The 14,435-nt window shown below is 43.9% G+C and overlaps 1 protein-coding gene across 5 annotated transcripts in view; it reads right to left on the bottom strand.

Moving 5' to 3' along the window:
• The window catches only part of LOC119174681 (intersectin-1), a 97,109-nt gene that overhangs the window by 29,683 nt on the left and 52,991 nt on the right, over positions 1 to 14,435 (bottom strand). The gene's annotated exons all lie outside the window — the stretch shown is intronic.

Below are 14,435 nucleotides of genomic sequence, written 5' to 3'. Positions count from 1 at the left end.
CGGAGAAAAAATGAATAAATAAATCCAATAAAACCAACAAATGACGCACACAAGAAGACCCATGACAAAGAGAAATCTTGCCGCTCTCCCAGCATCCAGGACTTCCCTTACAACGTGTCCGATGCTGGGTCCCGTGGCTGCAGAAAAGCCAGCTGTCTCTATCACACGGCTGGGCCTAGCTCTTTAATGTCATTGCTGCTGGAGAACGGGACACCGGCTGCAACAACGTGAGGCCGTGCACTGCCGCAAGGAAGAGGTAAGCCACGTGCGTTACAATACCCGTGCGTCAGAATACCTATGCATTTTGCTCCAGCACTGAATGAGACGAAACTACTGTAACGAAACGACGGGATTTCTGCCGTCCGGCGCTTGTAGTAACTTCGCTGATGCAGCTTTACAATGAGAAACACTAAGAGAGAAAAAAAAAGGAAAGAATTCGCTTAGCACTAGTATAGAGCTTGAAGGATGTTCAGAGCCGGCCAGTATTTTCTTCTTATTTTTCTCTTTCTTTCCTCAACTGGCTCTGTCTTTGTGTATTTCTATTTCTTTGTTCCCCTCTCTATATGCTTCTATTTCTCGCTCAATGTATCTTCCTTTTTCTTCTTTTCTTTCTTAATCTTGCGTCCCATGCAATAGTTTACTCTTTCCCCTTAATTTCCCCATACTTCCCATCATTTCCCTTTCCCACACTCTTGGCATTCGCCCCGCGATCAAGCGCAGTCGCCGCCTGGTGGCCACTGGCTAAAGCGCGCCTATAGTGTGGATTGCTCCCTGCGTCGTCTGCTAGCCCTATAATGCTAGCATGTGCGCGTACGTCATGCTCAGCCTCAAAGGACGGTTTGTCCCGCTCTGTTGGCGCGAGTTTAACTGCTTGTACGTTTGCCAAACTACACCTACAGCCACATTTGGCCTTGCTCGGCTGTATATGCACTGCAATAAGATCAGTCCGTGTACTCGCCCGGACTGATCGTCGTCGGGCCCTGTGTTCTGCGGGATCATTTCGGCATAGGTGCCACTTCGTAGTTGATTCACGTCTTGACGTGCATTTGGCGTCGTCCCAAACACGAGGAGTATTATACATCGAGTTAATGCAGCGTTTTATCGCCTCAGTGATAAACGAAGTTTTGTAATGCTGCTTAGTGTTGAGCTGTGGCGCTGTTGCTTATCAATTGAGCGAGGACCTTTCATTGTACGGTCCTGATCCCACCAGAGCCCAATATTTGTCTAGTAAATTCTCACACTTCGGTACTTAATTGTCTTTTAAAAAGAACCGAAAATAGAACGACGCGGAGGTGACTACAACTTCAGTTACCGCGCGCAATTTTCATACTGGGCGAAACTTGTACAAACACACCCGTGTGCTTGCAGTTTGGTTCGCTTTACCGTATCCAGATGGTCAAAATTGATCTAGACGGTGTGCGTCCACAATTTTTATTCCCACTATAGTGCAGTGTTGACGTCGTATAATTTCACGCAAAACATGAACGTTTTATTTTACATCATATTGAGCGCTTTCGTGGCGTTGTTATACACTGACGAAAAAAGCAGACACTTGAAAAAAAAAAAAACCTTTTATAACCCAACCTTTGTTGCATCACTGTCGTGCGGATAATCGATCGGAGAAAGTTGTGTGCTGGACTGTTACCTTTTTATACTGTTATTGCAGTAAGAACGAGTGCGCTAAACCACTGTCAGCCATGTAACTTTCCCGAATAAACTTCAAGGAGAACTGACATCAAATTTACTCATGTCAATATTTTGGCGTCAACGACTAGCTATTGATCCCCTAGTAGGGATCAGAGGGGGCGAATAAATATGCAGCAAATTCAGTTGGCTTGTATTGGCACCATAACAAACAATGCAATGGTGGGACTAAACTTAAAAAAAAGAAAATGTTTTTCTCCACTAACACAAAAATGACTTCAATTTAACTTTCTTGAACAAAGTCGCTATGATTCTCAATCGTACTCGCTTTTCTTTTGATCTTTTCATAGGCCACGTTAGGATGCTACAAACGTGTCAACATAAACCAAAGTGGTATTTTTTTTTCCAAGTTAAGGATTTTATTTCAGAGCCTCCGCACCACACAACGGCAAAACAAAAACATTTGTAAATAGAACGTTTTAAGGAGAGTTTGATAGAAGAAATTTGCGAATTTTATCGATAGTCGTTTTTTGTAGAAAACCTCTTAAAAACACTACAATTTACTTTTTTGTCTATGCTCTAAAGAGCGAAGATTTTCAAGCTAATACGAGCAACTGTTTTATAATAAAAGCATGTTGCTCTAAAAACGCAAAAATGCAAGTATTGAAAAAAATGCGCGAAACGGCCAATTTATAGAGAATTTTTTTTCGTACCTGGTTTTCCACCATCTTCACGATTTTCAAATGCTGGTCACGGGCGCAAAAAAATTTTGCCGCCCAAAATAGCCCGGGAAAATACTTTACAACTAATGTCTATATCTACGTAATTTTCTCAAACTATATGATTGAAATTAATTTTTGGCGAGCACTCTGGTTGGGACAATTGGCATAGAATGACTCATATTTTATTTGCTCTCAATTTTTCGGTCACGCAAACGATTACTTTTTGATCACGACCGATTACGCCGACACCATAATTTCTGCGAAACGCGCTCTCTAACGCTATCATGTTAAAATTTTGCCGTTGGCCAGTGTAAATTCAGACAGAAGTATGGAATTCTGGGAAAAACATACGGACTGCGCATAGATGTTGCAGATCAATGGTAAATCATCTTTAGGAGAAGCTCTTCCCTCACAGTGAAGTAAAAACTCCTAAGAACAATCGCTGTGTTAGCTTAGGGCACGGTCCTACCAAAGAGAAAATGCGAAATGAAGTAAATGACTATATAGAAAAAAATAGCACATCTCTGGTGAAGAGCACAACGGTCGATGACGTTGAGCGTGCGTGATGGAACAAGATTCCACTCTATTGTTGCGATTCCTGCTGGTGAGTGTTGCCAAGTATGCAATGTCAGCCGACTATGGAGTGCAGCCCCAGCACATGGCAGCGTCTCGTGGCAAGAAGCGTATTTGATCTAAGCACCGTTGCTAATGTATGTCGGCTAGTGGCCAATAGCATGCTACCCACTGTCTAACGTCAGGCTGCGGCTGCTGGCAGCTCCAAAGAATGCGAGGATGGGCCTCTGTATGAAAAGCGGGCACCTGAGAAAATGGTAACTTCGCGCTCCGCTTGCAAGCCCTCCAAAGCACTGCAAGATTTCATTGAGATGTACATCTATGTGTCTACCATTTGCAGGATTAATTTCCTCATCAAGCCTGCAGGGTTGCTCACGACTACTTTCTGACAGAGCTGTTACTTCCTGTACCAACACTAGCCTCATCACGACTTTTCTTGTTATTTCCAAAATCTATACCCCACAAACAAGTGCGTGCAGGTACAGTTAAACCTGCTTATAACAAACCTCCACCTAACGAATTCCTAGATATAACGAAGTTTTTCTGTTCCCCCGCCGTCACTCCATAGAAGCACCTGCACCTCACGAGCCGACGTTGCCTTCTTTCTTGCCGCCACGGTCACGTGCTCGGGTGTGCCCCCCCTCCCCCCTAAAACAAAACAAACAAAAAACTACTTTTGCGCGTTGGCAGTGCCACGCTTTTAGTTAGCGTCGCATATATGGGGCCGCGCTGCATATGGAGGGCGCTTTACGGAATAGTTTCAAAGCACTGGGGTTTAGGGACAGTGAGGGCAAAATAGACTTCAAGCGGGTAGAATTAACTAGAAGGAGGTTATCTGATTGGTGGCTAAAGTCAAGGCACGGGTAAAAATTGAACCCTTCGCTGCAAAGTACGAATCCTCAACCTCACTATTTAAGGGGGAAAAAATGTAGTTTTTGGTTCATTAAGTATTACGGCTTGGTGGCGCTAGCCACCACTCGATCTAAAGGGTACAGCCATATCCATTCATCCATCCATCCGCGGTAACAGTGTCCGTGTCGTTCGCTCTTCGTTTTCGACGCCGTGCGCGCCTGCGTAGTTTCACTGCGCACGCACGGTATGTCCCCCGACGACGTTCAGCTTTGCTTTTCTTTTTTTTATTGCGATACCAATTATATATACGAGCAGTTCCGGCTGGGTTTTTCGCCGCCGCCGCCTTCATTCACCGTATATGTATACGTACTCATATATATATGGAAACTCAAGAAAAAAAAAAAAAAAAAGCCGCCCACGCCCGGCGCACAGCTCGTCACGATGTGCCGACGGGCGCTTATCTCCCACGCGTACTTTGCCCCGCGAATGCGGAGGGGGGAGAGGGGGGTTAGATGCTTGTGCGCGCGCGCTTATCCTTCGGTGGGGAGAATCGCGCGCCTTCGACTTTGACCGGAACGATTGCGCTTGCTTTTCAAAGACGATAGTCTTTCTTGAAGACCTTCGACGGCAAAAAAATTTTGGTCTGTCTGTACGCTTGTCTGTTTGTCCGCCCTAATGACACCTCAAACGGCACCAAACGGCCAACCCCATCCGCAGCGCCCACCAATATTGCTCAAGGTTTAGCGTTCATAGTTGTGCGATTGCCAATTAAAGAAGCAAATGTTGCGCGTATCTGAGCCGCCATAACAACATGTCTATTTTTTGTATGTCTGCCTTCATACTAGAAGAGGCACGCACAAGTAACTCTTAAGGACTGTAGCGTTTAACGCGCTGCGCTGACAGTGCAACGCGATGCTCAAGAAGGTGTTTCCAACGCTTTGCTACGACGGCACGGTGGTGGCACCAGCCCGTCGCTTTGCACTCTACACCTTATCACCTCCGTGACTGGCGCGTCTCCGCGGTCGCGCATGCCTTGGTTTTCAAAAATAACTGCCAGATGGCGCTCGTGTCTAACGTGCCTAGATGCGCTTGTTCGCCTCCGCTACACGCTTGAGGCACTCTAACGCAGCGCCTTCAGAATACCATTCACCGATTTTCTTGCGCAGAACATCAAATAAACGTTTTGTTCACTTTCTCCAGATGCAAGACTATAGTCTTTCGACATTCACAGTGTAACATGTAGATTCGGGCCAATTTTTTTTCACACAGTCCCTTCGCGTTGAAACCGCACTGATACTTGCCGAGATAGCAAGCGTGCCAGCGATGGTGACCGCCCTTAAAATTTAAGTTCATTATTGCTACTCGAGCGACCCCCCCCCCCCCCCCCCCATCTCCACGTTGTTTCATGCTTGTTTAAGACAGGTGATTTACTTTGAGCATTCGAAGGCAATTCTAACACGCGGTAGATGTTATGCACTTTCCAGGCGATAGGAATGGGCTGACTCATTTGATCTTTGCTTCAGCAGCGCTCATGCGCTTTTACCAGCTTGTGAAAGTTGCAATGCGTGGGGGCATGTTGTCAATTTGGGCTTGTTGCGGAACATGGCGGCGACAGCAAGAACCCGCCAAGAGTGTCCATATAATTGCTATCGCAATAATAACGCATTTTTTATCGTAAAATGAGTGTTTGGGGTTTGTCCACTCTTAACGGCACCGGGTACTTGAAACGGCCGACCCCATCCGCAGCGTCCACCAATGTTGCTCAAGATTTAGCGTTTATACTTGTGCAATTGTCCATTAAAAAGCAATTATTGCGCATGTCTGGGGCACCATAACAACACGTATATATTCTGCATGTGCGTCTTTTACTAGAAAAGGCATACATAAGTAATCTTAAGGACCATAGCGCTTATCACGCTGCGCTGACCATGCAACGCTTGCATGAAAAGGCGAGTGTTTCCAACACTTTGCTAAGACGAGACGGTGGTAGCACCTACCCGTCCCCTAGCGTTCTACACCTTATCACCTCCGAGACGGGCGCGCACATTGGTCTCAGAGCCATGCGCTCCGTTTTCCAAGAAAACTGCCAGACAGTGCTCATGTCTCAAGTGTGACGCGACTTGATGCGCTCATTCGCCTCCACTGCACGCTCAAGGCACTAACGCAGCGCCTCCGGAACACCATTCACCGATTTTCTTGCGCAGAACATCAAATAAATGTTTTGTTCACTCTCTCTACACGCAAGACTATCGTCTTTCGATGACATTTGCAGATTAACATGCACATACGAGGCCAAATTTTTTTTTTACGGAAGCCGATGGCTGTTGCTAGCACTGCATGGATGTTCTGCGACACCTAGGTACACGACTTCTAGCAAATTCTAGTAGAATATAGGCTGGGTTGCCCCATTTGCCTCCAGTTACACCGATAGAGTAGTTACATGAAAACACAGCAGGGGTTTACTGGGATGGGAAATCAGTGTAATTCGTGTAACACACTTGGGAATGAGACTAATTCAGGCACTCCACAAAGTTTCGAGGGGTGACAAAAAGTCACACGGGAATTTATTAAATGTCTCTAGGCAGCTCGAATAAGACAAATGGGAGAAAAAATAAAAGCAACAAAACAATGTCCAACCAACCCACTTACTTACATATCTACAAAAAAGACATCTCTACATTTCCAACAGTAATCTTGCACAAATATAACTGCCCTGGCCGAGGCACAGAGATACAAAAGAAGCTACCTGCATCAATATCTTAGCAGTACCACCCGATCGAAGAAGCTTCTTTCATTTGTATATATATTTTGATTAACAGACACACATCTTCACGGCTAGTACACAAGGAAAGCCAACGCACATATGAAACAGGCGACGCGATTGTGAAGCTACACCAATACTTTCAGATACAGTTCGTTATTATGCGATCCCGGTGAGGGCAATTGCTTGAGGACAGCACACAGCTAAAGCCCTAGTTAAAACTGCTTGCACACAAATAAATACGAGGGTTGAGTGAACAGCTACGGAAGTCAGATATAATCCTCGGAGAAGTGTATTGGAGTGCTTAGAAGTGAACAGAGTACGCATAGTACGTGTTGGGTCTGTCTCGCATGTAGAAGGACCACAGCAGGAGCCCCTGGAATCTACTACTGGCATTGAAGTAATTGTTAGTTTGGAAAAAGAGTGAGAACCAGGTTATGCAACAGTGGAGGAGTGCTCTCACGGTTTAACATCAATGTTAGAAGCAGAGTTGTGTGCACTGGCAATATACTACTAGTGGTGTGAAAGTAACTGACGTTTATGTAAAAGAAAATGATTGTGTCAAGGTAAAAGCCTAATTAAAAGCGAGTGATGTGATGGCTGGTCAAACCACAGCACGAAATGTGAGACAGTATATCTAGTTATAACGCAACAACTTTCCAAGTGCTGTCAAGGTTTTTCTCAGAACTGGCATCACAAACAGACCAGGCAGCAGAGTAAAGCATTAGCAAAAAAAAAGTAATGTTATTGTACAATACAGAAACAGCCACATTGAAAAAGAAAAAAAAAAGACAGAACTAGCAGTACAGTTAGTCAGATCCTTCTTAATAGTTAAGTGCGAAATAAGAAAAAAAAAATGTGTTTAAAATCGGTCTTTTTATTTTCCCCTCCCAGTAAAAAGTGTGGCATGAAAAGATGAACGTGTAACAATGAGTGTTCCTCCCATAACAGCAGATGTAGGCAGTAAATGCAACACGATGCGCCTCGAAGAGCAGTCTTAAGAAAAGTTTCAGCCCGCATCAGTTACGAAACAAGAGGCAAGCAAAGAGGTGGGGTCCATGAACAGCTATAGGAGATTCTAATAATCATGCACCGCCCTCCTTTCGGGTAACAAACGCACAAAAAAATAATCCACTCTATAAACAGCAACTATGAAAACAACAATGAGGGAAGGAAAAAAGGAACAAGAAGAAATGTAGGAACGCCGCTGCCTTGCAACAAAAACAACTCACAGGTGTGTCCGCACAGGCGTTCAGAGTCAAAATGTTTCTATAGCACTGACACATTAAAAAAAATAAGTGAAGAGAGATGGTGAGCATGAAGAGCAGTTCCCTCTTTACGATGGAGAATCGTGAGGAGGAGAGATTCGAAGCACGCGCAACATCTTGAAATGAAGAAGATGAGAAACCGAGGAATGAGCGATGTGTGCGTTTGAAGGAGTAGGAAGAGGAGGAGTAGTAGGTTCCAGGAGCCGGCTCATTGCGCTTCCCTTCTCTCCCTCTTTCTCTCAAGTTTCGTCAACGGGACATCCTGCGGAGAGACACAAAACACTAGTGTTACCCCCGCGCTGTTACGACAGGAGGATTCTTAAAGCCAATAAAAAATATACTCTGCAGATTATAGAGAGCACCCCGAGAAGCAAACCCCTACAATTTTCTGCGAAAGCTTCGGCTACAATTAATGCTATGCTAGGTCCCGTACTTAACAGAAACTTCAAGAATAGGGGAGAGCAGCGATTTTTGGGAAGTTACCCGTGATCACTACAAGACGGAATTTATCTGCGCATAATGTGGAGTACATAAACCGAAGAAAGTGCAAATTGTATACTCGAGTCGCACGTGTTTTGCCATTACGAGCTGCATGTCCTCAAGCAATGTCATATACTTTAATGAGCAAGAACTTGAAGTCAGTGATATCTAAGAATCTCAAATATCAGCACATTTTGCAACACACAATGTGACAGAGTAGAGCACAATAGAAAAAGTGAGATGTGCAGTAATCACAGTTCGAAGCACAACCTCATTATTAAAGATACAACAACTGCTATAAGTAACTGCTTACGATAGCCACAGCACGCAATTGCAAATATTACCTCTAAGCTCCTATGGCGATGGCTCCGTGTCAGATTTAAAATTACACTGATATGACATGAAGTGCCCACATTGAAAACAATAAATTTGCCTTCTGGCTCATAAACTATCAACACTGGTTCCAACAGCAAGCAATGTTACAACAAACAATTACCTAAAACTCTTTCTACATCACAAAAAAATTACTTGAATTAGGGCTGAACTTTCCTGCACGAACTACTGCTGTTACACCTTTGCACTTAGCGCATAAATGAAAATTGTATAGTACTTCATTTTATCCTATAAGCTATAGCTTGTAACGATACAAAAGTAAACATGAAATTAAAATTAAACATGCTCATTCTGCATGGTGACTTTCCAGATTGAGTGAGTTATAATACTCGAAATAAATTATTGCGGCCCATAATGCTCTTCTATTTCAACTAAATTAAAAAATGGCTTCTGCTCCAATGGCTCTACGGGTATGTGTTTTTGTTTGCAAGCACAACGTTGCAATCTCAGTGCCCAAGAGTGGCAGCTGCACTCTCTTGTAAATAAAATGCAATAAAACTTATGAGTGAACATTTTGCATTTGCGATATATAACCTCTAGTAGACAAAAGAGATCTTAGCCCTATACTGTAGGATCTATTATTGACCCTATATTGATTTGAAATGTTGAAACAATTCAAATCAATTGGTAGGCCAAAGTGAGGGATGCCACTTGAGCACCACACCTCAGAAAAGAAATGTCAAGCTATTTTTTCGGCTCAAACATATCATGGGTAAAAATCTCACAAGGGAGGAATAGTAAGGCCTCTATAATGGTTTGCATTATTATATTTGCAGACAAATATGAAATTACATGGAAAAAACTACAACCCAGAGCTTACAAAAGTGAAAATGAGTGTGCAGTTCTTGTAATATAATAATGCACATTTGTTTTTATTATTAGCCTCTGCTGAATTTCATTGGCGGAGTAAAAGCAAGCCTTTCTGCTCTTTCTTGAACAACTTTGTCCCACTGACGAAGGAAGTGCACAAGCCGCAGGTTTATACGAGTGAGTGAGTAGATTTGCAGCAGCAGTTCATTCGTACAGCAGGAAATTGCCCCAACATACCAATGGAGTGGGCCACAACTATGTGCCATTTTTTTCAGCTGCATCTTCACACCTGTACTATCGTGAGCAATATGAAAGGGAACACGCGAGCACGCTGCGCATAGCCTCAAACCTGAAGCAAGGCGATTCACTGCAGCCGCTCTAAGAAATGAAGTGCAAAGGGTGTCATGGTCGGTTGAAGTGATGGCAAACCTACTTCGCTATTGCTGATAAACCCGGCAGCTGATGGCGTATGACGGGCCGCTTGCAATTATAACCCCTTCAGGCACAAACTATGATGCACTGTCTGCAAATGCACCAAATTGACATGACACGATTTCAAGGCACCCAGTATTACATTCTAAAAAAGAAAATGAAGGAATGTGTTGTTTCGCGTGAGTTTTGAGCAATTAATAATAATTAGCACATAATTAATGATACTTAGCACATATTTAAATAGTTCACTATTTTGCAATTACACTGCTTCAATTCTCACACAAAAATAATAAAATATTAGGCTCAAAATACATGCACAGTTTGTTTCTTGGTTGTATTCATTGCGAGCAAAAAAAAAAAAAGAATACTGATGACACTGGTTCTGGAACAAAGCACACTGAAAATTTACTGAACATGGAACGCTTATGGTCAACTCAGAAAGGCCACACGAATGTGCACACTGCCCTTCGAGCCATTTGAAGAAATACGCACTGCGTGATGCACCTCGAATGCTTATGTGTACAATTGTACACATGGCCACTGAAGGGGATAACGCGGGCATGCCAAGCCGAGTGCAGCAATGTGCTCTCCACAGCTTCGCGTTAAATACCACTTTTGCATTCGCTTGTGTGTGTGTGTGCAACACATAAAATAAAGATAAAGCAAAACGTAATTTTCATCAAGCGGTGCTGACCTTAGCTACATGCGAGCACTTCAACGGGCCCCGCAATATTGAAGTGTTATTTGCGTCATATATTTCGAGGGTTGTTTAAAACAGACGTGCGGTGGAAGTGACATCATATTTCCACTTTATTTTTGACAGCTCCATGCAAATACCGGTGAAAATGAGGTTTGAGGCTATTTGCAGCACACTCGCGTGTTCCCTCTCATATCACTCGTGACGGCACCTACTTGGAGGCGCCGTTGCAGTCATGAGTTCTTCTGGCAATGGCGGGCTGCACGGATGAATCGGCATCATGCGGCATTGCTTCTGCTACTTGACTGAGACATTCCGAGAGGCTCAGCTTTCAATACATGCAATGAATTGGACACGGACGGTGATGCTCAAACCAGCAGCACATGTGGGAATTACTTTGGCACTCCCTTACGAAGGCGATACCTAAGTGCACGGCGGTGCTATTCAATATCAGGTATTTACGAAACCGGGTGCAGTCACCGGTGAATTCTTTCAGAGTAGGATGTTTTTGGACCATGATTTTTGGATGTGCTTCTCACACACATGAACACCATTGAACAATGGCAGCCGAAATTTCCGACAACAAACGGTGCGTGGCTAACTTTTTCCAATTCTCTCCTAGTACTCAATGTCACAAAGATGTATGGCACGCTTGGACAAAGTTGCCACTATTAAGGTGACAGCCTGTATCGGGCCATGAATCATCAAGGCAGCGAGTGTGACAGTACGGTGACCAGTTCTGCCCGATTTATTCAGTCACATTTATGCGGTGGAAATGGAGAATGCCCATCAGATCAACATGTGATAGCGTAGAGCAGTGGTTTTCAAATAAAGGTCCGTGGACTCTAGGGGGTCTGCTAAACCATTTATATGATCCACAAAACCCTCACCCGCTTAAAAAAAAAAAAGTCTTAAGGGGGGACACGGGTCTTAGAAGGCCAAAAATCGCAAAAAAATCAACTTTTTGAAGCTGACATTTTCGGAATCTGCGCCTATTTTCGCACTTATCTAAGAAGTTTCTAGCTTCTCGCGTCATTATTTCTGGCATAAAATCAATTTATAACATCCTTGTGAGATGAATGTGAGCGCAAATTCACGCTAAAATCACGCTTTTTCCGTGCCAAACTGTTGCCGTTACACACGAGCTATCGTGTTCATCTTGGCCTCGTTTAGAAGGGTCATTCTTCATCTTCAATTTCCCGCCACCGCTGGCTCACCTTGCTCATTGGTTTTTTAGCAAAAACACGTCGTCGAGAAGCACTAGCGCGCGATTCAATTGGCTGCTTGGGGCACGTGACCAAACCTAGGCATCCGATTGGCCAAGGGGCGCTTTCGGCGTCTGCTTCACCATCGTGACGCGCACGGACATGCGCCATTTTGTCATGGTGCTACTGACTGCTTGCAACAGTAAAGAAGTTCCGTGCTACAGTAATTTGTGAAGTGGGTGTGGCGGTCGTTCGTTCACTGTGAACTTCAGAAAGATCCCCGCTATGGCTCAAGACAACGAAGATAACGAACTCGACGCGGTCAATGGCGGTCGCCGAGTCACCTGTGTAGGCCTAACGCACGTACGAGCCCGTTGGTTGCCGACAACGTTACCGAGAACGGCTACGTTACCGAGAACGGCTGTGTTTTTCAGCCTTATCAGTTAGAGGACGGCAAGTAAAAAGCAGAAGTGAAGCTACAAGAGATATCAATCTTTGTAGTGATGGAACAGAAGCGCGATCTTATCGCTAAACCCAGGCGATGTCGTGGTTCCCCCCGCCTGACGAAAGGACCTTGAACTGCGCGACGAGTCGTCAGAGTGGAGTGCGCTGCCCGTCGACCAACAACAGAAAGTCAATCCGTTCGCAGTGAACATGCTCGCGGCCCCCGCAATGGAGGCTATTGGCAACAGGTAGACTGCTTTTAAAGACGTGTTCGCAATGTTGTCGCGATCTCCGCTCGAAAATGCGGCAGTCTTACGTGAAAAAGAAACTAACACCGCAGCACTCGTGTAGCCTCGAAATTGATGAGCGAGGGAGCAACTTTGGTTCGCGACACTTACGGGTAACTTATTCTGGACAAGCCGGAAAACATCGCCGCGCTATTCGACGGATCATAGATGACGCACGCACAATTGTCGCACATCGCCGTCAGTAAAGTCACTGAACTGATAAGCGGCCTCGCGGCAGACGAGCACACGGCGACAACTTGCTACAGGACTACAAGAAACGACACGCTCGTACAAACAATCAGTCCTGTTACATTCCTGGTGCATATTAACTGACTAAAAGTATGTGTGCCATGATATTTTTCCCTCGGAACGGCGAAATTAAGTTTTAACAGCATTATTCTCGAAGCACAGATTTTGACCACTTTCTTTTGCTTGTTCGGTGAAAGTGGACTTAAGACAGCAAGAGCTGTAATTGTTTTTGCACAATGTAGCTAAATGTGCACAAAAAACAATGCTGGGAGCCTATTTTTAATGAGCAGCTTCATTTTTTTTTAATATAAAAATTTCTGTATTTGGTTACATGCAATGAACTTTACTGTGCTGTAATTCGAGAAGCACTCGTTCAATTTTCGATCAGCCTGCAGCATTGCACTCCTTAGGCTTTTTAGCATTCATTTATATGTCAATGGCTATGTAATTATAAGTGCATACATTTTTACAGTTAACAATGTTAGAATTCTGTGTTTTTTTCATTTTCTCAAAATGGCAATTTCGTACACCCTGCATGAAAATTACTGCAATATATCTGAAACTATTACAGATAGCAGAATATTTTATTTTGCAGCATGAAGCTATATGTTTGGAGAACACAACATAGGAAGCAGATTTTGATTCCCCTTGATGCAAGTTTTTCAAACTAGTCTTTTGTGTGACAACACAATGGCCACCTTCAGGGCTGTGAAGTTTAGTGTACTGTAAAGTAAGAAATAATGACCCATTCAAAAAAAGTGCTTCTTATGTTGCATGTCTTATGCTTTCTACTGTCAATCCATATGTTATTTATAAATTTTCGACAGGTGGTTATTTTTCTATTATGGTAAGAACAATAGAAATTGTTATCTTGATTATTTAATTAACTAATGAAGCTACAGAAAAAATAACTGCATTTTTAGAATCCAAAGAACAAACTAAGTAAGCATGCTAACTTTTGTCACATTTGGTTCAAAAATAAATGAGAGAGCCCTAAGACCCATGTCCCCCCTTAAGCGCGACTGCATCATGTATTGACGAACTGTCCGAAATAAAGTGATGTGGCACATTTCTTTAATGTTTTTGGTAGCAATAGAAGGTACCTGTTTTCTGCTCCAGTTGTGTTAATTTACTCACGTAACCCCCCCTCCCCCTCCACTGCAAGGGGTCCCCCATCGCGTCCACAAGTTCACAAGCGGTCCCCAACACATCCATGGCTGAGAACCACTGGCGAAAAGAACAGTTGGGCAACACCCCTTTTATTAATGAGGATGATCTTTGGTTTTCTAGGATGCAGTACACACGCCGTCAAGGCAATTTCATCGATACAGCGCTAAACTAACTTTCGGTGCCAATACCCAACAGGGCAGGTGCAGTTGGGTTTAGTTGTCAGGTGTGACAGGAAGTTGGCTCACCACATCCCGAAACTGGTCCTTATACATGAAATTGGACAAAAGGCAATGCACATGATGCGGAGCTTATTGAATGAGCAATTGGGAGACAAATACTTAAGAAAGACCACCAAGTAGGTCGGCTAGTGCACGTACAGATCGTATGAAGTGGCCGAAGTTAGTGTGTGGGCAGAAAAATCTGAACAAATTGCATAACGCAGTTGCCC

Source organism: Rhipicephalus microplus, chromosome 5, assembly GCF_043290135.1.
Source record: "Rhipicephalus microplus isolate Deutch F79 chromosome 5, USDA_Rmic, whole genome shotgun sequence".
NCBI classification, from domain to species: Eukaryota; Metazoa; Arthropoda; class Arachnida; order Ixodida; family Ixodidae; genus Rhipicephalus; species Rhipicephalus microplus.
The sequence above is the reverse complement of the archived record's forward strand: the minus strand, read 5'-3'. Positions and strand labels throughout refer to the sequence as shown.